Source organism: Triticum aestivum, chromosome 6D (genome assembly GCF_018294505.1).
Source record: "Triticum aestivum cultivar Chinese Spring chromosome 6D, IWGSC CS RefSeq v2.1, whole genome shotgun sequence".
In the NCBI taxonomy this organism is placed as follows: domain Eukaryota; kingdom Viridiplantae; phylum Streptophyta; class Magnoliopsida; order Poales; family Poaceae; genus Triticum; species Triticum aestivum.
The window spans coordinates 386654517-386680358 of NC_057811.1; positions in this window are offsets into that span (position 1 = coordinate 386654517).

Below are 25842 nucleotides of genomic sequence, written 5' to 3' on the forward strand. Positions count from 1 at the left end.
TCACCCCAGGGTGGGTCATGACACCTCATATAAAAAACACTGGGGACTTACTCTGTCCATAACCAGGGTCGACTTAATCATAACCTTATATAACAAAATATCATACCTATGATATTTTTGGTCATACCGCCGGTTCATCATATTCCTGGCATTTGAAGCCAAGCAAAGGTTATCAAAACTATGTTCTGTGAATCAAAAAGCCCCCAAGAGATGTATTTTCAACTGTCAAGGCCGGGTACCTATGTTTGAGATGTGCTTTGCAACAGACTCTGTTTGGTCCCTGTAACCCGGGCATTAAACCTCCAAGTAGGTCAGAGCTATGCTCATTTAGAATTTTGGCTTGATAGCCAGATTACTAAAGTAATCAGAGCTATGCTCATATAATATTGGCTTGGTAGCCGGATTACCAAAGTAATCAGAGATGTGCTCATTTAATATTGGCTTGGTAGCCGGATTACCAAAGTAATCAGAGCTGTGCTCATTTAATATTAGCTTGGTAGCCGGATTACCAAAGTAATCAGAACTATGCTCATTTAATATTGGCTTGATAGCCGGATTACCAAAGTAATCAGAGCTGTGCTCATTTAATATTGACTTGATAGCCGGATTACCGAAGTAATCAGAGCTATGCTCTTATAATTAATATGGGCTTGATAGCCAGATTACCGAAGTAATCAGAGCTATGCTCTTATAATATGGGCTTGATAGCCGGATTACCGAAGTAATCAGAGCTATGCTCTTATAATGTGGGCTTGATAGCCGGATTACCGAAGTAATCAGAGCTATGCTCTTATAATATGGGCTTGATAGCCGGATTACCGAAGTAATCAGAGCTATGCTCTTATGAAGTTATATAAAAGACTCATATTCTTATAAAGGAAACGACAGAGGCCCTAAATTACAAGGGATGTCGGCTTTATTATATTCATCATAATATATCACTACAAAAAAAAGACACATCCGTGACATTTTGGGCCGAACGAAAATCTTTTCTGTCATACTTATGACACTTCTATGACGATAATTGTGACAAAACCCGGTATCATCATAGATGTGGTGGGGTCCTACTTCTATGACAAAAAATCATGACAGAAAATGGGCTTTTTGTCCTGGGCGGGCCGGACACGCAGCTGCATGACATTCTTTGGGCCGTCCATGAAGGAAAAAAACCGTGGTAGAAGCGAGGGCGCGGAAAATATCGGGGAGTCCCCGGTTACGGTGGGTGGTCGGGGCCGAGCGATGCGTGTTTCTCTCATACGTACGCGCGTGGGTGCGAGCCGTTGGGCTCTAACTGAACCCGAGCGATTGCACTGCAGGCTACGCGTTACTGAACCCGAGGGATCGATCGATGGCTGTTAACTGAACCCGATTGAGCGATTCCTTCGCTACTGCTGCTAACTGAAGCCGATCGATGTTGCATCTAGATGAACAGTGTGCGTTGCGGGGGGGTGGATGAACAGTTCCCGATGGGGGTGGATGAACAGGACCCCGTGGCGTTGCCTCTGGATTAATAGGACCCCGATCGATCGAGCCGGTTGGGGCTGGATGAACAGGACCCTGTGGAGGGCAGGATGAACAGGACCACCCCGTGGAGGGCAGGATGAACAGTATGTTGGAAATATGCCTTAGAGGCAATAATAAAATGGTTATTATTGTATTTTCTTGTTCATGATAATTGTCTGTTGTTCATGCTATAATTGTATTAACTGGAAACCGTAATACATGTGTGAATACATAGACCACAACATGTCCCTAGTAAGCCTCTAGTTGACTAGCTCGTTGATCAATAGATGGTTATGGTTTCCTGACCATGGATATTGGATGTCATTGATAACGGGATCACATCATTAGGAGAATGATGTGATGGACAAGACCCAATCCTAAGCATAGCACAAGATCGTGTAGTTCGTCTGCTAGAGCTTTTCCAAATGTCAAGTATCATTTCCTTAGACCATGAGATTGTGCAACTCCCGGATACCATAGGAGTGCTTTGGGTGTGCCAAACATCACAACGTAACTGGGTGGCTATAAAGGTGCACTACGGGTATCTCCGAAAGTGTCTGTTGGGTTGGCACGAATCGAGACTGCGATTTGTCACTCCGTATGACGGAGAGGTATCTCTGGGCCCACTCGGTAATGCATCATCATAATGAGCTCAATGTGACCAAGTGTTTGGTCACGGGATCATGCATTACGGTACGAGTAAAGTGACTTGCCGGTAACGAGATTGAACAAGGTATTGGGATACCGACGATCGAATCTCGAGCAAGTAACGTACCGATTGACAAAGGGAATTGTATACAGGATTGATTGAATCCTCGACATCGTGGTTCATCCGATGAGATCATCATGGAACATGTGGGAGCCAACATGGGTATCCAGATCCCGCTATTGGTTATTGACCGGAGAGTCATCTCGGTCATGTCTGCATGTCTCCCGAACCCGTAGGGTCTACACACTTAAGGTTCGGTGACGCTAGAGTTGTAGAGGTATTAGTATGCGGTTAACCGAAAGTTGTTCGGAGTCCCGGATGAGATCCCGGACGTCACGAGGAGTTCCGGAATGGTCCGGAGGTAAAGATTTATATATGGGAAGTCCTATTTTGGCCACCGGAAAATGTTCGGGATTTCTCGGTATTGTACCGGGAAGGTTCTAGAAGGTTCCGAAGTGGGGCCCACCTGCATGGGGGGACCCACATGAACGTGGGTAGTGGGGGCAAGGCCCCACACCCCTGGTCAAGGCGCACCAAGATCCCACCTTAGAAGGAATAATATCATATCCCGAAGGGATAAGATCAAGATCCCTAAAAAAGGGGGATAACAATCGGTGGGGAAGGGAAATGATGGGATTTCTTTTCCCCACCTTTGCCAACGCCCCAATGGACTTGGAGGGCAAGAAACCAGCCCCCTCCACCCCTATATATAGTGGGGAGGCTCATGGGAGCAGCACCCCAAGCCCTGGCGCCTCCCTCCCTCCCGTGACACCTCTTCCTCCCCGCTTGCGCTTGGCGAAGCCCTGCCGGGATCCCGCTACTTCCACCACCACGCCGTCTTGCTACTGGATCTCCATCAACTTCTCCTCCCCCTTGCTGGATCAACAAGGAGGAGACGTCCCCGCTCCTTACGTGTGTTGAACGCGGAGGTGCCGTCCGTTCGGCGCTAGGATCATCGGTGATTTGGATCACGACGAGTACGACTCCATCAACCCCGTTCTCTTGAACGCTTCCGCGCGCGATCTACAAGGGTATGTAGATGCACTCCCCTCTCTCTCGTTGCTAGATGACTCCATAGATTGATCTTGATGATACATAGAAAATTTTAAATTTCTGCTACGTTCCCCAACACAGTAGACGGTGGAGGGCAGGATGAACAGTAGCCCGTGGAGGGGTGGTTGAACAGGAGCCCGTGGAGAGGGCTGGTTGAACAGTAGCCGATGGAGTAGCGCGCGGTGGAGGCTGGATGAACAGGAGCCCGTAGATGAACAGTCGCAGGTGGAGGCTGGAGGAGGTCGACGGTGGATGAACAGTAGCCTATGGAGGCTGGAGGGGGTCGACGGTGGAGATGAACAGTATCCCGTGGAGTCCCGTTTTGCGGTACGCCACACCCCTCCCGATGAACAGGACCCCCGTTTCGACTGTAGCGCTCCAACCCAAGTCCGTTTCCTCCGTTTTGTGGTACGCCACACCCCTCCCGATCAACAGGACCCCCGTTTCGACCGTAGGAGGTGCGTTTCCTCCGTTTTGTGGTACGCCAGACCCCTCCCGATGAACAGGATCCCGTTTCGAACGTGGCCGGTCGAACACAAGGCCATTTCCTCCGTTCTGCCGTACGCCAGGCCTCGTTTCCATCGGCTGTTCCGTCCAAGCCCTCCCGATGAACACGACGACGCATTTCGTTCCGACCCAGCCGGTTGGCTCCTCATGAACATGACGACGACGTTGTTTCTCCGTTCCGACCCAGCCATGTACACGAGCCCTGGTCGTACGTATGTGCGAGTAGGCATTCAAGACCCTGCCCGTATGTACGTACGTGGCCGTATTTTCTTTCTTGCACACTGGCTGCTGTACGTACGTGTACATGCTACGTGTGCGCCTCTACTACGACACGTGCGCGCCTCTACATCGACCAGTATGTACGTACACGTTCGCGACCAGAATGACAACGCTACATACGCTTCGACCAGGTGGGTCCCGACTGTCAGGCACTTCCTTGCCTGCGAAGATGTAGCTGGTGGGTCCCAGCAGTCAGGGGGGCGAATCGTTTTTTTTTCAGACGCACTTCCTTGCGTGTGAAGATGTAGCTGGTGGGTCCCAGCAGTCAGGGGGAAACGTTTTTTTTTTGCGAAATACGGTGGCCCGTCCGGTGGGTCCCTGTTGTCAGGTGGAGGAATAATTATTTTGCTTGTAATAAGGAGGCACTTCCTTGCTGCGGCCGTGGACCCAGCTGTCAGCCTCTCCACGTACAGTCCACGTCCGATGGAAGCCATTCTTTGACCACGTTGACCACGCCGCGCCGAGAGCACCAGGGCGGTGGATGACGGCAAGGCCTAGGAAGGGGACGACGTGGAGCCGGGGAAGACGCGGTAGTGGATGCCCACGCGTAGAGGAGTACGAGGGTTCACTGGTACGCTGCGGTGTGAGGCTGCCGTCGCCGCAGAATAACAGGGGGTGTGGGTGAGTAGAGGGATGGCCTGGCCAGCGGTGGGAATAGTAGGGGGCGGTGAGGCCTCCACGGCAGCACAGCCGGCCACGGGAGGCAAGAGCATGTGGCACGACCGGCGCTGCTTTGGGCGGCTGGAGCAACAAGACCAGAGGTTGAAGAAGCACTACGGCCGTTGGATGGACATCGTACGGTCACTGGAGCTAGAATCGTTCATATTGACTAAGTTGACAAAGCACTCCGTCCCCGTCAACTTAGTAGGCCCACAAGTTAGCCTCCCACCAAGGTGGGTCCCAACTAGCAGGGGAGTGTTCATTTTTTTGTGCGTAATAAGGAGGCACTTCCTTGCGTGCGAAGATATAGCTGGTGGGTCCGACCTGTCAGCGGTGGGAACGTTTTTTTCATGAAATACAGAGGCCCTTCCGGTAGGTCCCAGCTGTCAGGTGGAGGAATCATTATTTTGCGCGTAATAAGGAGGCATTTTCTTGCGTGCGGCCGTGGACCCAGCTGTCAGCCTCTCCACGCACAGTCTACTTCTGATGGTGTCGTTCGTTGACCACGTTGACCACTCCGCGCCGAGCGCATCCAAGGTGGTGGACGACGGCGAGGCCTCGGACAGCAACGAGCCGGAGATGGGAAGACGCGGGAGTAGAATCGCGGACAGAGAGGTGTACGAGGGTTAACTGGTTCTGGTGCGGTGTGGTTCGGCACTCGGTGGAGAAGAACATGAGGTGTGGAGGGGTGGAGGGATGGCCTGACCAACGGTGGAGTAGCGCTTCACAGCGAAGCGTGCTAAGCAGAGCTGCTAGCAGCAGGAGGCGGGAGAAGGTGGTCCCGGTGGCGCTGGAGGAAGAAGACGAGAGATTGAAGATGGATGCCGGTCGTTGGATGTAAATCCAACGGCTAACAATGTCAGAATCATTTGTTGACTAAGTTGACAATGACTTGCATTAGCTTCGGCCTATTGGCCCACATTTCAGCCTCCAAAAATGTGGCACGTATTCAACCCATTTTTCAGAATTTATAGTCTTTCTTTTGTGGGGTACAATTTACAGTCCATTTGATCTTTCTTTTTTTAATTACAGTCCATTAGCTGGGCTGGGTGAACAAATAATGTAGCGTCCAAGCGGCCCATTTATGTTTTTCCTAAAAAAATACAGGCCATTTGCACTTTCTCGAAATACACGATTTTGCTGGGCTGATTCTAATTATAATGTTGGGGTGGGCGCAGCAATGTTATCAAAAAATAAACAGGGGTTGAGCGTTTTGTTATATATATATATATATATATTAAGTGATTTATTATTACATTGGTCCTTAAATCTTACCAAGCTTTTGTACACAATCACCAGGATTTTCGTTGCCAAAAAAATTCCAGGATTTTATTTTTAAGAAATTATCTATACTACTATATAGTGTATCAGTTTCGAACTAGACCTAGAGCATCAATCATAGCCGTTGGTCACCTAAATCCAATGGCTGAGATCATCAGGATTCGCCATGAACAGTAGACTGATACTGCCTCTACTGTGTTCTGGAACAATCACGTGACCTTTCAAGAACAAAAGAAGCCCATGTTCCCTGCCTCATGGGCCGTATTGCCGCTTGAGTACATGGCAGTTCGAGCCCAAACGAGATTGTTTGGGAGTAAAACAGGGAGCAAAAAGTAAGGTGCAGTCTTTTTAGATGTGCACATACAGTTTCTTGTATGAATAATAATCCCTACCTTTATAATACTTATCAATCATAATTAATTAATATCTACATTCGCACATTTCTATATTTTCTTTTTGCCTTTTATCTATCAGCAAATCTCTGGCTTATTCTCTTTTACCAAAATCACTCTCTTCAACTAAGACGTGCCTTGCACGTGTATACATACTAGTTTTTATAAGTTAACAAGATGTGGGATATTGTTTTCTTACATATGTAAGTATGTGTTAAATATACGATGACAATAACAATAATATATAATAACATATAAAATAATTTAAATATATATAATATAGTTAGAAGGGAAACATAAGTTGGACCACGCGTTCCTATTCTTATATAGAAAAATAGAACAGACCTCCGCGTTTTCTTCAAAAAAAAATACATAAATTGGGTTGCCGGCGTTTCAGGAAAAATAAAACCTCAGATGGGAGGTCCATAGGCCAGTCGATACATGACGGCCCTCAAGAAAATACAAACAGCCTTATGGACCTCCCATCCGAGGTCGTGGGCTGCGCATGTTAAAAAAGAAAGCCTAGACGGGGCAGCTGTTCCGCCCGGGTTCGATTCCACCTGTGCAGAGAAAATATCTCCAAAAATATTGCCTCTGCCTTTATTGACATGTGGGTCCCAATTGTCATCTACGCACACCACGTCCTACACTTATCAAAACTTCGTCCCTCGTTTTCTCTGTTGTTCGCACACTCGACATTGTGTGGGCATTTTGAAAATAGCATATCTTTTTGACTGCGCATCATATGAAGATTTGCTATGCATGAATGTTGATCAGCATGATGTTAACTGGCTGGTAGTTCCAGTTTCGACCATGAATAAAACTTCCAGCATGATGTTAACACTGTTTGAAAAGGCCGTGTTAATATAAATGCTCTGCCTCTGAAAGTTGCAGTTTCTTATCTGAAACTGAACTTGGGTTTTCTTATCTGAAACTGAAACTTGCAGATTCTTCTCTAAGAATCACATTGTCTGCACTTTTATACTCCTATGAAACTACATTTTTTAAGTGCTAAAATTAGATCTCTAGAATTCATAAAATACTTCATATGCTCAATACTGCAAATCTGAAATTCAAAAGACATTCATATCTGAAAGTACTCTCAAAATACACAACACAAAACACAATTCACAACCTGCAAATACTAACAACCCTAAGCTCCTCCTGACAATTCACAACCTGCCTGACTATTGGTCTGGGGGGCAAATCCCTCCTATTCCTCAGCGGCAGACAGCCGCCCCGTGAGACGATGTGAACGGCGAGGGAGAGGATGGCGGGGAAGCGTCGTTGGGCCAACTGTTTTTCTCCTCTTGCAGTTGGGTTCGGTCGACGAAGACTCCACCGGCTCGCTCTGGCACGTCACCCTCACAAACGGCACCCTGTAGATGCTCGATCCTTCAATCTCTGGTGGATGCTCCATCTGGGATCGATACTCCCACCACCGCTCCCTCACGATCGGATTCAGTGAATCTGTTTGCTCCATGGCCCAGAGGAGCAGCTCTATGTACTCCCGCGCGACTCCCTCCGGGAGTATCGCCGCCTTTTCGCTCTATTCCAGATATTTGGCCATGGATGTCGCCGTCGCCGCTAGTTGGTCCTTGTTGTCAAACCAAGACTGTATCTCCAACATCCTAGCTAGCTTCACAGGGTCGCCGTCTGCGATCCTCACGTATTGGTTGTACTCCTCCATTGACCTACTTCTCCACAGCACCTTCACTCGCCGGCAGTGGTTTTTGAATGGAAGAGGAGAGGAGCAGCGCTGGTTTTGGTTTAGAACGGGAGAGGAGCGACGCTGGTTTTCGATTGGAACAGGAGAGGAGGGGCGGTGGTTTTGAAATGGAAGAGGAGAGGAGCGGCACTGGATTTAGATTGGAACAGGAGAGGAGCGGTGGTGGTTTAAGAGGAGAAGAGCGGAAGAGCGGCGCTGGTCTTGGAAGTATTTTTTGTTTTGCGTATTTTGGGTCAAAGTTTGACCACGTACTGTATTTGACAAGCAAAATGTGAATGCATGTCACCAAAAATTGTATCGTTTGGTTCGTATCTAAATGTACTTTCAAATTATATTATTTTTGCAACGTATAACATATATTTTATTTGCGAAAATCATGGTCAATTATGACCCAAAATAAAAGGGAGACTAGTTAATGTGGGGTCGCTTTCTTAATTGAAGGGTAAATTGATTTTGATTTTGATCCAGTCACAGCGCGCCAGCCCTCTCATCCAATCCTAAATCGCTGCCGCACGCTCCTCTCCCTCTTCTCCATTGCAAAACCACCTCCTCTCCTCTCCATCATCTCCATTCCAAAACCACCGTCTCGCCTCTCCCTCTTCTCCATTGCAAAACCACCTCCTCTCTCCTCGGACGAGGATCCCCTGACGTAGCCCATCCTGCCATTGAGACACTGACACATGGGTACCACCAAGCGCGGGGCCCACCTGTCAGCGACCGAAAGGCAGGGGAACCTCTCCTCTCCATCATCTCCATTCCAAAACCACCGTCTCGCCTCTCCCTCTTCTCTATTGCAAGACCACCGTCTCTCCTCCCATCTTCCAAAGCTAGCACCGGACCACTCAGAAGGACATCTATGGAGGGGATGCAGCAGTGAATCTGGCAGATCGCCAGCGGCGACCAGGCAAAGTTAGCCAGGTTGAAGGAGATCCTTACTTGGTTTGACAATGAGTGGGGGATTTCAAGGATGGTGAGGGCCATGTGGCAATGTATGCGAAAGAGCGAGACCACGGTGATGAGGGCGGCGATGTACTCCTCGGCGGCAGTCACGCCGCAGTCCTTCGAGTTCATCGAGTATCTCGTATGGGCGATGGAGCAGACAGATTCGCCCGAGGCGAAAGTTAGGCGGAGGTGGTGGGCGTACAGGTCGAAGGTCAAGCACCCAGAGGATAACAAATCGATCGAGTACGGGGTGCCGTTCGTGAGGGTGCAGACCCAGCCGGAGCCACAGGAGTATTCGTTCTCCCACCGCAAGAGGAGGCCGGATGGCGCGACGTCGCTTCCCCGCCGTTCTCCACGGTTCCCTCGACGCTCGCCTCGTTTCAACGGCGTCGGTAGGGTTTAAGGTAAGCTTCGCACTAACCTAATCTTCCATCTGCTCATGCTTACAATCAGTGTGACAACTAACAAAAATCATGCTTACAATCAGTCTCCGAGTACTATGCCAATCACCCTAAAATAGCTCTGGACCTTTGGGTCAAAGTTGTGATACTGTGTACAAATAAAGAAAAATAGATTGGTGCTTCTTTCAGAAAAGAGTACACCCCTAGAAAACTGCCAATATAAGCTACTAGTATTTTTTTAAGTCTAAGCTACTAGTATTTGGTTAGAGGATTTGCTGCCGAGAAAGATCTGTCCACAGTGAGCGCCACACATCCCACTGATGGTGGTGGATGCCAATGCTTAGATGGAGCAGGGTTGGTGTCGGTAATTTTTACTTGGCACCTAGCACTCTGCATATATGCCGGTTCCATCCGTACATTTGTGCAGTTCCACCAAAATGCAGCTAAATAACCCTGTTTGCATAGATAATGAAAAGGCGTGATTACATTATAGTGGCACTAGTTGATGAAACATACACTAATAAACAGAAGAAAATATTACATCATACTGGAAATCGACCCAAGTCTCCCCGATACACCTTTTGCCGGTGATGAACATCAGTGTACAGCGGTAGTACAAGGAGGGGCCTTGAGACATTCAAATCTCTATTTTTGTGCAGATCAACTAAAATTAAGCACCCCAGTTTGCAGAAATGCTTAAACATTAACAATGGGACTAGTTGATGAAACATACGTTAACAAAGAGAAGCACTTTCTTTATCTACATTGGAAATGAAATGATAGAGAGGACACTCGCTCTATTTTAACTGCATTATTACTTCATTTTATCAGTGACACTAGGGTCGAGCAGGTGGCAAACGAGGTGTACCGTGCGGCGCAAGGATGAAGGCCGGGGGTGCTTAGACTGGGATGCTGAAGCTGGCTCTTTTAGTCCCTATCCTCCCCCTGATGTTTCTGTGGTAGCATTTGGGTTGTAATCCAAACTTGGTTGAGCTGGTGCTGCGTCCCCTACCTGCCTAGCTTATGTGGCGAACTTGTCTCCTGCTAGTACTCAGTCCGTTCTAGTAGTAGTTGCATAACTGCCCGTTTACACTGAGATGTTGTCGGATAATGGTTCTCTATGGTTGGGTTTCTTTAATGAAATCGGAGGGAACCCCCTCTTTTGATATATACAAAAACAGTGGCACTAGCGGTGCCAAAACATTGCCTCAAATTAATAGTGCCACTAGATTAAGGTGCAAAATAATAACATTACTGCTTTATCATGGCAGTGCCAAAACAGTAGCACAAGAGCAGGATCAACATGCAGGATCTTTGGCAAACGGTCCGACCAAAAAGGAACATACCTCATGATGGGAACCATATCTGCAGTCAACGCCATCGTAGAAGGGATGACACCAGTCACCAACATGGATGATTCAATTCATGGGACCTTTTGGTGCAGTTCACCTAAAATGAAGCAATGTCCCATGAGCTAGCAGCTTCTTCTTCTTCTTTTTTAAGAAAAGGGCTCCAGCCCCAGTTCCATTTCCATCAGAAAACGAAATCCACAGAGCTTCTTCATTATTTGCAATAAAATTAAGCAACATCAAGGTTGGTCGTGAAGCTCCTGGAGAGTAGGCGGACCAGGACAGTTGCATCTCTAACGAAAAGAAGCAACATCTTAATGGGAAATTTAGTAGGACATGAAAAAAAGTGCCATTGATTCATATTACTGGAGGCATTACATTGAAAACAGCATTGGTTTAACGTGTCCTTACTTTTAGCAGTGCGACTGCTGCATTTTACCAGTGGCATTACATAAGAGAGGCTCGGGGCAACAAACATCAGAAGAGGATATCTGGGTTGGTCCCATTTTTGTTCGGTATATAGCCACCTTATACTGTGTGAGGCTAGCAAATCTAGTGCTGGACTTACTCTGTTGACTTGTCCCCCAGTCCCCACTTTCTTTCCTTTTTCAACCAATAGATCGGGTTTATATTGAGTTTGTACTGCGTTCCCTTTATTTCCCTATTAGACCTAGAGACCAGTTGGATAGCCAGTCTCTGCTACTTTTCGCCCCCATTATTTCCTCTTTCGACGAAGTCCTAGATTCAGGTAACAAATCTTCCCCCACCCCCACCTCCTTTCTTCCTTGTTTGAACCAAGTACTACTAGATTCGAGTGCATGAACTAGTTTTACCTCTTAACAGTAAAAAATTAGGTGGTTTTCGAACAGCCGATCGATCCTATCTACACGAGGGGGCCTGAGAAATAGTAAAAGATACAAATGCAGCGACGTCAGGAGCTCGGGAAGTAGAGCAAGGCCGGTTTCGAAGGAAGTTATACCTGAGGGTCGCCGGGATGTCGCTAGGTGAGCGGCGGGAGGCCGGATCTGCCCACACTACGGCAGTGAGGAAGAAGGGGTGGGAGGCCCTCCCTCGCCAGCGATGCTTGGGAGCGAACGGCAAGGCACACTGATCGGGACGCGCCGGTAGTGGGTAAGAGCCTTCATCGAGGACGACCGCGTGAACATTGCACCTTCTCACCTTCCCCGCTGGAGAGGATCCGGCTGGATTTGTGACTAGCGATGAGTAGAGAGAGAGAGTGTGGCCACCGCTGTCATGTTTAGATCTGGAGAGGACGAGACAGTCTGAAGAGAGCAGCACTAGCAAGCAAGCGCGGAGGCTCCTGCCTATATATTGGAGTACTAGTTTTCTTTTGTCTACCGGCCGGAGCCGGCTTGACCTCGACAATGACTGTCGAGAAGTCTTCATGCACGTGCCCCGGAGGCGCAGTTGTTGTCATTTTGATCTGAAGCACCGGATTATAACATATAACACGAAAAAATGCCACATGACAAGAAATCATAACCTCACTGCCCAAAGGAGACAAGATGAATCCCGACGGACAAACTAGACGAGGATCAAAGCTCAAATTAAAGATAAACTCGTAGAAAAGGGGTCCGTCAATAGTAGTCTTCGTGCATGTGCCCCCAATGACTAGCCCAACTCAATTGTCGCTGTTTAACCCTCGCAGTGATCTGAAGCACATGACACCTAATTTTGCAAGATGACAAGAAACCTTTTTTTAGATTTCTCACCAGAACTACTGCCCTGTACAACACAGCCTGCATGATATGTAGACGATAGCCAATCCAGGTGTGTCTGCTGGAGTCTGGTCACATGCATGGATGAACTGATCTTCCGTGTCTTGCAGGGATCGTCCAGGTACCAAGGTGGAGTATGTGCTTCTATTAACTCAGCCGACTTGCGGGGCCGGGGAGTGTTCCTATGGTCGGTTCTCAATTGTGGTCCCACATGTGTGTGCAAACGCAATATGACGCGCGTTCCATCCATAGAGCGGCGTGCCAGACCGACCGACCGTCTGTGGTGCGACGCGAACGCGACGGGCGTGTTGTATACTCCGTACATGTGTACCACCGTTTTCTTGAGGCTTTGCTCCATGGCGCAATCCATGGATACAAAATTAGTATACTGTACTATTTAAAAGTCGAGGGCGGGGCTTTTCCCGCGTGGTAGGCGGGGCAGTTCCGCCTAGTCGGTTCGACAGACGCGAGAAGATGAGGGAGTAGGCTGCTGCAAACGTAGGGCTGTGTGATTTGACAGTGAGTTACTGCTGGATAGGTGGGGCCCGGTGATTTGACTTGCCATTATCATTTTAACTGCGGCGCTACGACCGGCTTGAGTCTCCCGATTCCTGACCACCTCCATACAGGTGCCTCTCCCAATGCTCCACCATGTAGAGGCTGGCTCTTGCTTGAGAGCCCACTCCTCCACTTTTTCCTTGCCTCTTTCCCCCACATATGCAAAAATGCCATGTAAAGTGGGCTTATAGCCCACTATTGTACTTGATCCTACATGTGCTAAGCCTGCCACATAGGCATAAAGTCTGATGTGGCAAGTTAATTAAGAAGAGAGAGACTAGTTTGGTGACCCCAGGAAGAAACGGTGCTAAGCGCGTGTACCTAGATGAAGCAAACTTAGCCATAAAAAACTAAGCACCTATGCATTGGGGACTTGAGTTGCTAAGCCATTTAATGCCCATAGCACCTCATCTAAGCACCATTTCATTGGAAGAGGTCACTCCTTGGCAAATGCAATAAATACTACGAAGAAAGAGATAGAGGGAAGTAAACAAAAAATACTCTTATAGCCAAACTTATAGCTAACCTTGTTGTATGAGTGACTAAGTGATGACTATGTATGACATGCCAACATTAGATAGCCTAACGCACCGTGTTAAATCTCCAAGGGCGCGACCGCGCGAGCGAGGCGACGGTCGTGGTAGGCGCGACCATGATACGGGCTGCTGGCAGCCCTTGGATCTGAGATCGAACGGTCGCATGCTAAGTTGCTGAAAATTTGTAGAATAACCCTCCGGGATAGGATATTCACCCATAGGTCTAGAATCACACCATGCAACCGTTCGATCTCAGATCCAAGGGCTCTCAGAAGCCCGTATCATGGGAGAATGAAAAGCTTCATATCACCTGTAATTTTCCCGACGCTTGACATGACATCGAAAGCCATTTAATTGGGCGTCGAGTAGACATGACATCTAATTGGGCCCCCATAGTACTGTGCATGAATCCATTTATCCACCAGGAAAGCCACTACCCTGCCATTCGCACGCCCCCCCACTCGACATTTTTACAATCGATAAACCACTCCTAGTTGTCCCGTCCTTTCACATTACGGCAGTTCCACTAATACTAACCCTCCTCCCAAATCCATGGTGTCCCAAATCTCCATGATCGGCGGTGAGTACAAGGTTAGAACCATCACCGGCGATGAGTTCGACGTCATCTACACCCGTTCTTCTGCAACGGTGAAAGAATGCCTTGCTCGCTTCAAACGCATGTTCGAAAACTCAAATGATGAGTGGGTCGCTGGGCTAGATGTTGAGTACACCACAGTCCTGGGAAGCGAGAAGAAACTAAAGGAGGCAGAGAAGAAGAAGCCCGCCGTGATCCAGGTTTGCGTGCATGACTTATGCTTGGTCTACCACATATGCCATGCCGACGTTGAGTGCGAGGAATTTAAGAAGTTCCTCAAGGGCGGCCGAGTCAAATTCGTTACTATAGACTTTAGGAACGACAAGCAAATCCTGGGTCGGGTAGGCCTCGTTGTAGGCGACCCCTTCGACCTCCAGAAGGAAGGGTTGGTGCCCTCCCTTGATCAGCCTTCAATGCTGACCCTGGCAGGAGCCATGGTTCATCCTTCGTACGGTAAACTAGAGAAACCTCCGTACACATTTCATCGTCATGCATGGCAGTGGAATGTACTAGATATGGACCACATCCACTACGCTGCAATGGATGGCTACCTTTGTTTCAATATCTACAAGGGTTGGATGAAGAGCAAGAGCCAAGTGTGCGGTTCAAGCAAAGAAGTATCGCCCAAGAGGAGGAGGGACAAGGACGAAGTCGAGGACGTGGACGAGGACTCCAAGTAAGGTGGCAGTGTCGTTGCTCATGGTGGTTCTAATGCAGTGTCTACCGGATTAGTTGCTTAGTTTAATTTCTGGTGTGCTTAGTTTTATTTGAGGGGTGTGTTGTGCTGAGCCCCCAGCAGAACTATGTTATGTTTCTTCTCATTATATTTCGTACATTTCATCTTTTAGTTGGTATACTACTACCACTCGTTTCTTGACATTATATACGTACAATATATATGGCCAACGTCATATAGCCAGCAGTTTAGTTGTCAAAGAATTTCTGGGTGCTTAGTTTTGTCAAAGAATTCCAGGGTGCTTAGTTTTATTTGAGGGGTGTGTTGTGCTGGACACCGTTAACTTATCATTGTGAGAATCGGCTTATTTTTGTCATGTAACATGGTCAACGGGTTTTGACGTGAAAATAACAATGTTTAATGGCATTTCTCAGCAAACATCTAACTTAACGATGGCATTTTTAGATATCTAATTGCATTTTTGAGCAGGCATCTCACGGATCGATGGCATTTTTTGAGTAGTTGTAACTTCTGATGGCAAAACTGAGTAGTGATACACAACTAGTGGCATAAATAATAAGAACCCAAGAATTAAATAGGGCTAATTTCTTTATTTCTTTATTTCTTTATACCTTTGTGTGCGAAACAATATACGCTGCCTACCGCCAGAATTTCTTTCCAGAGGCAACATAGAACTATATGAGTGCCCTGTTAAATTTTGGAATTATTCTGGGTTTGTTTGGCCTTTTTTATACATTAATTGAGTTTCTGGTCATTTAATGTGCATAATTCAAATTTGAACTACAAGCACATGCTCCCGTGCACCAAAGTTGACTGAAAAATCACATGTGTGTCCTCGGGTGAATTTCTAGGTCCCATGCAAGAAATGGGAATGAAATTCAAACATCTGGGCATCGTGGTTAGGCCGAGAACATTGAGAAGCTTGGTTTTAAAATTCTTGTAAATCCAAAACACGCCTGAAAATCATGAAACTTGGCATGGTGTCATGTCATGGTACTACTATAACGCCCACGATGCGGCTATATCTCCCACGTGTCGAGGCACGACTTAGAGGCATAACCGCATTGTGTTTTGTCGCAAGAAGGGTCATCTTCACACAATCCCATGTAATGAACAAGAATGGGATAAAGAGTTGGCTTACAATCGCCACTTCACACAATACATAAATAAAATCATACATCAATCAGAGTACACACATAGGTCCGACTACGGAACCAAAATAAAAGAAGACAACCCCAAATGCTAGATCCCCGATCGTCCCAACTGGGCTCCACTACTGATCAACAGGAAACGAAACAACACAACAAACAAGAGCTTCATCGAGCTCCCACTTGAGCTCGGTTGCGTCACCTGCACTGGTATCCTCGGCACCTGCAACTGTTTTGGAAGTATCTGTGAGTCACAAGGACTCAGCAATCTCACACTCGCGAGATCAAGACTATTTCAGCTTAAGGGTAGGAAAGGGTAAGGTGGTGAGGTGGAGCTGCAGCAAGCACTAAGCATATATGGTGGCTAACATATGCAAATAAGAGCGAGAAGAGAAGCAACGGAATGGTCGTCAACTAGTAATGATCAAGAAGTGATCCTGGACTCCTACTTACGTCAAACATAACCCAAAAGCCGTGTTCACTTCCCGGACACCGCCGAAAAGAGACCATCACGGCTACACACTCGGTTGATGCGTTTTAATTAAGTCGAGCGTCAAGTTCTCTACAACCGGATATTAACAAATTCCCATCTGCCACATAACCGCGGGCACGGCTCTCGAAAGTTTATACCCTGCAGGGGTGTCCCAACTTAGCCCATTATAAGCTCTCATGGTCAACGAAGGATAAACCTTCTCCCGGGAAGACCCGGTCAGTCTCGGAATCCCGGTTTACAAGACATTTCGACAATGGTAAAACAAGACTAGCAAAGCTTCCCGATGTGCCGACAAATCCCGATAGGAGTTTTCGGGACCCCGATTCCAAGTCACACCGATCTAGCCTGTAACACCTCATATCACTTTGCGGCCTCATGCACGGTACTCCCACGGGTGTCGCCTTACCATGGCCCGGGACCGTTTGCGCCTTTTGGCTCACGTATATGACAATGTCGCTAGCATCCATATGACAGAGAACCCGGGCCGACATGGCTAGTCGTGAACCCAAAGCGGCACTAACGTATGGGGACAGGCATACATGAATCAACATCGAACGTGTCGGTCAGCAGCGTGCGAATCCGGGTTGTAGCACTGGGCTAACAGGACTCCGGGAACCCGGGCTGTAGCAGGCTAGGCAGGACTCCGGATGTCACGGCGTGACATTTCCCCAAAGGGACAAACACAGGAATGATATGAAACACATGCCGGCCAGTCAAGTGTCCAGAGCAGTAGTGCTGGGCTAGCAGGACTCCGGTGAACCGGGCTGTAGCAGACTACTATGGCTCAAGGAGGCACTAGGCTACATTTCCCCATAAGAGAGGCTGCTAAGGATAGACAACTAGATTGTCGGATCCCACACATACCAAGCATTTCTATCATACACACAATATGCTCGATATGTGCAAATACAACATGGCATCACAACAAGACTCTACGACTCAGAGTATTTATTCATTAGGCTCCGAAGAGCCAGATATTACAAACATGGGTCTCATGACCCAACATTCAGAGCATACAAGTCAAAGCACATGCGGAAGCTTAACATGTCTGAGTACAGACATCTACAAATGAAAAAGGCTGAGAAGCCTGACTATTTACTAGATCCTGCCGAGGGCACAAGATCGTAGCTGAGGTATCAAGCTAAACGTCGAAGTCCACACGAGACTACTAGCGAGACTGACGTCTCTCTGCAAAACATAAAATAAGCAAACGTGAGTACAAATGTACCCAGCAAGACTTACATCAGAACTATCTACATATGCATCGGTATCAACAAAAGGGGTGGTGGAGTTTAACTGCAGCAAGCCAGCTTTGACTCAGTGGCTAACCTGAACTACGACTGCAAGTAACTCTCTTGAGGTGGCGCACACGAGTCCACATATTCACCATATCAATACACCACTATGGATCCGCTCCCGTCTCCCTACGAGAACGCTATCCATAGCACTCACGCTTATCTTGCGCATTTTAGAGTATCCACTTTCACTTGTCTATGAACTGTACAAGCAACCCAGAAGTCCTTTACCGCGGACACGGCTATTCGAATAGATCATATTAACCCTGCAGGGGTGTACTTCGTCACACACGCTCTCGCCACTTACCACCATGTACACGTCGTGTACCTCGGCAACCTTCAAGCGGAAGCCTGGCGAGGGAGTCGGCCACGACCTGACTAACCACACAAGTCTCTCGTCCAGGTTTATCGCCTATTCGGGTTCCATCCGCAAGGAGATCCGGCCGGGGTGTCGCTCACGGCCTCAAACGATGTGAACAGGGTTCCCAAGCCCACCTCGACGGATGGATCTACGCTTGGTACACCGTGCCATGGTGCCTAGTCTGTCCCAAGCCCACCTGTACCGGGTACCACTTGGTAGACTACTAACACAACCTACAAACACCAGAAACTAGTTGCAACTCCTGGACAGAGATCGAGGCGGTTAATAAGTCGAGAGGGGTCGAGTTACCGGAACCCAATGTGTGGTAGTAACTGTTCATGGATCACAAACACAGAACTCAGTTCCTGAGGACGGTTTCAATGAGACAACCCACCATGTACTCCTACATGGCCTCTCACCGCTACCTTTACCAAATCGTGTTCACACCCTTAGCTCTCACACAGTAGGACATGTTCACCACTTTCCAATTCATTCCCGATGAATCAGACCTGACACAACTCTAAGCAATAGCAGGCATGACAACAAGCATGAATGAGTAGGCACATCAGGGCTCAAACAACTCCTACTCATGCTAGTGGGTTTCATCTATTTACTGTGGCAATGACAGGTCATGCAGAGGATAAAGGGGTTCAGCTACCGCAGCAAGTAACAGATGAATCGTTGTTGTCCTAATGCAGTAAAAGAGAGCAGGAGCGAGAGAGTGGGATTGTATTAGAATGAGCAAGGGGGTTTTGCTTGCCTGGCACTTCTGAGGATAGCATTGAGTCTTCATTAGTGTCACGATCACAACGTCGGAACATCGTCTACTGAGGGGGGACAAACACCGGCAACAGAGAGGAAAACCAATCAATGCAATGCAACAATATGATGCATGAATGTGACATGGCAATATGCTGTGAATTGAGCTAATGCAGCTAGCAACAAGTGCAAGGGAGTCCATTTGAACCAAAGGTTCAAATGCAAACTCTAGTTTGAGCATTTAAAATGCCATTTGAATGTTTTCACTTATACAGCAGGTATAAGTTGGTTTTTCATGCATGAAAGTAGCACAAATGGATAGATTGGATTTTTTTGATAATTTTTCATATATAAATTATTTGATTTGGAGCTACGGTTGAATTTCTATGAATTTTAGAAGTTTGCACTATTTTCTGGAATTTCCTGTATAAGAATAATTCCAGTAATTGGATTACTGCGTCAGCACTACGTCACTGTGATGTCAGCTGGTCAACGGGGCGGTCCAGGTCAAACTGACAATGGGGCCCGCATGTCATCTGGTCAGCTAATTGACAGGGTTAATTAACACTAATTTAATCCTAAACTAGAAATTAGTTAGGGGTTGGCCCCACATGTTAGTGACTCAGGGGGAAGTCAAACAGGGTCAACCCAGGTCAAACTCGCCGGAGTTGACCCGGGGCTCGTCGCCGGCAGGGCCAGAGACGGCGGAGGGGCTCGGGATTCCTCCTACGGCGACCAAATGGCCGGCGGAGGCATATACGCGATGGGGAGGCTCGTCCGCGTCGAGTGGTGCACGCAGCAGCGGCTGGGAGGGCCGGAGTTGATGGCGGCGAGCACTTCCGCGGCGGCCGGAGTACGGGCACTGACAGTTTAGGCGCTACAGCGCGTTTCGAGGCGAACGGGTGGGGCCTGCGGCTTCCTGAGGAAGCGCTGAGCACGCCTACGTGCTCTGGTGTGACGTGCGGGTGTTGCAACCGCGGCGGCGACATGGCCGGCGGCGGGGAGCACTCGGCTCTGGTGGTTGATGCAGCTAGGGGGCAAATCAGGCAACGGGGCATGGGGGAAACGATGCAACGGCTCACCGCGGTTCTTCTGGTGCTGCTGGCGGGGCAGGGGAGGCACGGGGTCCGGCGAAACGACGGTGGGGATCACCGGCACCCGAGGTCGAAATCGGCGGCGTTGGAGATGCAGTAGAACTTCTGGCGCCGTGTGACTCGAGGGAGAGGACGACGACGTCGTGGCGGAGCTTCTGGGCGCGTTGGTGAGGCGAGGGGAAGGCGGTGGCCGCGGTGGTGGCGATCGGCGGCGACGGGCTCGCTCGGGTGGCTGCGGCGCGAGCGCTGGGGGGAGAGGGAGGAACCAGAGAGGGGGGAGATGCAGGGGGTGTCGTGGCGCTCTTAGCGCCCTCCAGCAGCAGCGGCGGCAAGCAGGAGGTGGCTGCGCGCGTGCTGGCGTGCGGAGGCCACGCGCCCCTGCCTACTGGCGTGAGGTAGGGGATGACTGGCATCTCCAGTGGGCTGGGCTGCTACAGTAACGGGCCAAGGTATCTCTCTCTCTGCTTTCTGTTTCTGTTTTCTATTTATTTGATCTGTTTTGAATCAGTAGAAATACTAACTCATTTTGGAAACTCCTGAAAATAATTGTGGGCACTATTAGAATTATTTCCAACTGCCCCCAATTGCTTACATAAGTATTGAAGCATTTAAAATATTTATAGGCATTAAATGCTTCAATTCAAATACAATATGATTTAACTAAAAATCCATAAATGGCCAAGAAATATGCTCATCATTTTTGGCACAGGTTTTCACCTTTATCAGAAATCATGAACATTTTCAAAGGCATTTTGGGTTCTTTGGAAAAGATTTTATTTGAACCTATTTGAGTTCTTTCTGGTGCTAGGGTTTGATCAATCCCCATTTCAGTTTTAAATAAAATTTAAACATGCTGCAACACACATGTGCTGGCCTAGTGCAAGGTAGGGCTAGGGATGTGACAACTCACCCCCACTAAAACAAGAATCTCGTCCCGAGATTCAAGCGTAGGGTAAGGTGAAAGGGGAACGCAAACTAACATAATCTTCACGATCCAATTGTTCTTCTCGAAGATGTTGATTCATTGCATCATTTTGATCTTGACATCATTTCTTTCGAGAGCTTCATCCAACTATGATGACGGAAAAGAGGGAAACTCTACAGGATTGATCTTCTCGAAGATCGAGCTATACAAGATCAACTTGCGGAATGAGATGTTGAAACATCTCGAGTTGAGACACAAAACACATCGAGAGGGATGGAAGAACAAACGATGAGGTTTGATTTGGTGGGCAACAATCCCACGCTTAGATAATATGGTGCATGGGTTCCAAAGCAGCGAGGAGTTAATTGCCATGACTCCATAACGGGGCACCTTAGGAAAGGTGACTCGTAGAATTCTTCCCTTAAGTGGCAAAAAGAATTACTTTTGATACAAAGATCATTGAAACTCTTTATACCAGCGTAAGGCAATTACAAATGATCGTTTGAAAGAATTCAAAAGAATGGCACACTCAATTTGGAAAGGAAACTATGGTTATAGAACAACTCGGCAAATGGAAGGCACATTCCAGTTGATACCAAGGATATAACCTAGTGACTGAGCGTGCTTTCAAGAACTTGAGCATTTCCATATTCATCAAGGTTTTACCAGCATCCGTGCCGAGGATCCTGGCAACACATCATACTACCATGATGAACGGTGATGGAGGATGCAGATGCAAAGGAAGATAACACTTTCTCAGATTTTTCCTTAGCAATGCCAAAGAAGCAAATCTGGATGATCGACCGAGAGACATTTAACACTCCACTTCTAATGTTGTCCTTGATGTACTGGTTATTACGGTCATGCTTAAAGCATCAACATAGCCATCAAGTAGTGGTCGAACTTCGGAATACAAAGGATCCATAAAGAACAACTTCTAGATTAAATCCTACGAAAACCTTATGGGGAGGTGGCCAAACGGCTTAATCAAGATACTACAATAATAGATCTTCCGGCTAGGTGTGTCGGCCAGAACATCAACCTTGTCGGGACCTACATCATAATCTTGGAAAAGTTCCAACCGTCATATCTGCCTGAGATTCGGATCTAGTTGGTAACAGGATATTCCAGACACATCGAGTCTAGAAGAAAACGAAGGTTTGCAACACGAATCGACGAGATGGCGTTGCGAGATTCCCGGGAGATGAACTACGATAGCAAGCTCCAAAACATGAGCTGGTTCTGCTACACACCTGTGAACACACTGTCCTAGACAAGCACGACCACATGGTAGTCTTATAATAAAACACTACCGAGTTCTGGTTGGGAACCATCATCACGGATATTGGAGTCTTGTGCATGATCTAGAATTAGCACAACAACTCCTTTCCCTTGAACAAATCAATCAGTGGCTTGGTGTGCTAGGAACACATATAGAATGAAGGTTGCAAGTCTCCAGACCATAGAATACTTCGCACATATGCATGACTGACTTGGGATGATTCCAAAAGAAGCAAAAACAAGCTTTCTCGAGTTCACGGCGGCAACTTGCATCGATTGCACATAAACCAGAGGAAGTCACTTCTTCCATCAAAATGTATACCTCATGAGCGGAACATGAGGGCAATGCTTACAAAGTTTCCAATACTAGCTGGATGTTCAACACGAATCATGGAGAAGGTAGCAGTGTTGCTGATGGGCTCAACAACAATTCATCCAGCTTCCATATAGATGAAATTCCACAATTAAATGAACATGGTGATAGCATTGGTCAGACCCAAAAGATATAATGGTGTATGCTCGAGGGATCAACCACGAGTAAGACAACATTATGAACACCATTGGTTCTGATTTGATTGGACGATAGCCCATACTCAAATCAAAGATTGGTAAGATAATAGATCCAACAACTGGACACGAGGACCAATCGATGGAGATATCATCTTTCTTCAACACACACACACACACACACACACAAAAATATATCCCTTAGGGATGAGCGTGGTCGGACAAGCTTTTATCTTCCAACTCTCCAAGTTGTTGTTTGGCTTAACCAACTAGCTCAGGGGTATCCAACACAGATTCTTGGAGAAAGGGTGGTTTACAAGAATACCAACATGATCACGAACTCAACATAGCGGTCAGGTGACAACCTGGTGATACTTCCGAGAAGATATTCGGAAAATCACGAACCACCGGTACGTTGCTAAGCTCGAGATCAATCTTGCTTTTCAGGGCAAGACGATGTGATCAAGAGAGTAAGGGTTTGACAAAATCCTAACTCATTGATCGAAGAGTGCACCAGAAATAAGGACTAGGTAGCACGATCAATCTTAGGATGATGATTTAATAACCAGCACACTAAGAATGAGAGTGTTGTCCATTAACTACCAAGCAACACGGTTGCTAGGAGTATTGATTTCACACATCACGGTTCACTTGTCGGCATTCCGGTTGCAACAACACGGGACCAAGAAATGAGTGATGATGGCGAGGAGTATCACTGCCTCAAGAATTCATAAGAGGTGGTGCAATTCTCATGACACTCTTGACATAAAGATGGTAACGCTCCAAGGTAGAGCAGAGCAAAAGCTGGATTGGCATTTTGGTCTGCGGAATGCAATTGCTTTGACCCAATCCAAGATATGGACGAGGTTCTGGAGTTTGTTTCTCCTAGTCATTTTGAAATAGAACGGCTTGACAGACCACAAGGATAGTACGCATCGATAACACGGATGCATAATTACTCCTGACTATCAATTGACAGACGATGGTCGGAATACCAATGAAGAGGGACAACTCAAGGGGACATATGTTTTTCTGAGTTGTAGATGCATGGATTAGTATGTCGAACAATTTCAACGTATTTCTTTCGGATAACCCATGCAGAAGGAGAAGGACTGGCAGATTCACAATGTGAATGGAGAACTCGTCAAGAGCACTCTGGTTGTGATCTTTTGGTTCAAAAGAACTCCTGCCAAGAATGGTTCATGGTATTTGGAAGAACGATATACCACGGACCTCGAAGACTATCACAAAGGTTACTAATATCCTAAAGGTACGAGCAACACTATCAACACGAGGTAAGTGGAGTGAATCTCGGGCTCAAGAACCCAGAAATAGAATGCCTACTAACTAAGTGGCATCACGGGATGCTTTCAGGAATGATGGCCAGAATCATCACACTGGAAACACAAAACATGGCTAGATTACTAGGTGATCCTCTAAGACACCTAGGGTCATAATAATAGCTCCAACATATATGTCGAGGCAATGGAGTACCTCAACAGACCGATTAGTGTGGTTAATCTGGCCCCAAGGAACATCGAGAACGGACGGAAAGGATTTGCAAATGCATCAGACTATTTAGAAACTTGGGGTGACTCGGACAGCATAACGGCTGTAATTGCTCAAAGGATTTGAGACATCCTGCAAATTGGTGGCATAACCACTTAACATCAAATTATCAGTGTTCGGAGATCAGCTATCAACACACGGAAGTAGTAGAAACTGAACTGAGGCTTAAATCCATCAATCCTATGAGTCTACGGATTAGTAACACGTGATCCTGATAGAAACATGAGAAGCCTAGTTCTTAATCCCCGTAGAATGAGAAGAGAATGACTCAGATTAGAGGGCATAAGGTAAAGGAGTAAAAAGAGCCTTACGTTCCCTTCCACAATCAATTCCCTTATATAACTAAAGCATTTCTAGACTCAACTTCGACCAGTTTGGCTTGGTAATCCTACAGGCAGTCAGGCTCTGATACCAAAGCTGCCGGGACCCCGATTTCAAGTCACACCGATCTAGCATGTAACACCTCATATCACTTTGCGGCCTCACGCACGGTACTCCCACGGGTGTCGCCTTACCATGGCCCGGGACCGTTTGCGCCTTTTGGCTCACGTATATGACAATGTCGCTAGCATCCATATGACAGAGAACCCGGGCCGACATGGCTAGTCGTGAACCCAAAGCGGCACTAACGTATGGGGACAGGCATACATGAATCAACATCGAACGTGTCGGTCAGCAGCGTGCGAATCCGGGCTGTAGCACTGGGCTAACAGGACTCCGGGAACCCGGGCTGTAGCAGGCTAGGCAGGACTCCGGATGTCACCGCGTGACATTTCCCCGAAGGGACAGACACAGGAACGATATGAAACACATGCCGGCCAGTCAAGTGTCCAGAGCAGTAGTGCTGGGCTAGCAGGACTCCGGTGAACCGGGCTGTAGCGGACTACTATGGCTCAAGGAGGCACTAGACTACATTTCCCCATAAGAGAGGCTGCTAAGGATAGACAACTAGATTGTCGGATCCCACACATACCAAGCATTTCAATCATACACACAATATGCTCGATATGTGCAAATACAACATGGCATCACAACAAGACTCTACGACTCAGAGTATTTATTCATTAGGCTCCGAAGAGCCAGATATTACAAACATGGGTCTCATGACCCAACATTCAGAGCATACAAGTCAAAGCACATGCGGAAGCTTAACATGTCTGAGTACAGACATCTACAAATGAAAAAGGCTGAGAAGCCTGACTATCTACCAGATCCTGCCGAGGGCACAAGATCGTAGCTGAGGTATCAAGCTAAACGTCGAAGTCCACACGGAACTACTAGCGAGACTGACGTCTCTCTGCAAAACATAAAATAAGCAAACGTGAGTACAAATGTACCCAGCAAGACTTACATCAGAACTATCTACATATGCATCGGTATCAACAAAGGGGGTGGTGGAGTTTAACTGCAGCAAGCCAGCTTTGACTCGGTGGCTATCCTGAACTACGACTGCAAGTAACTCTTTTGAGGTGGCGCACAC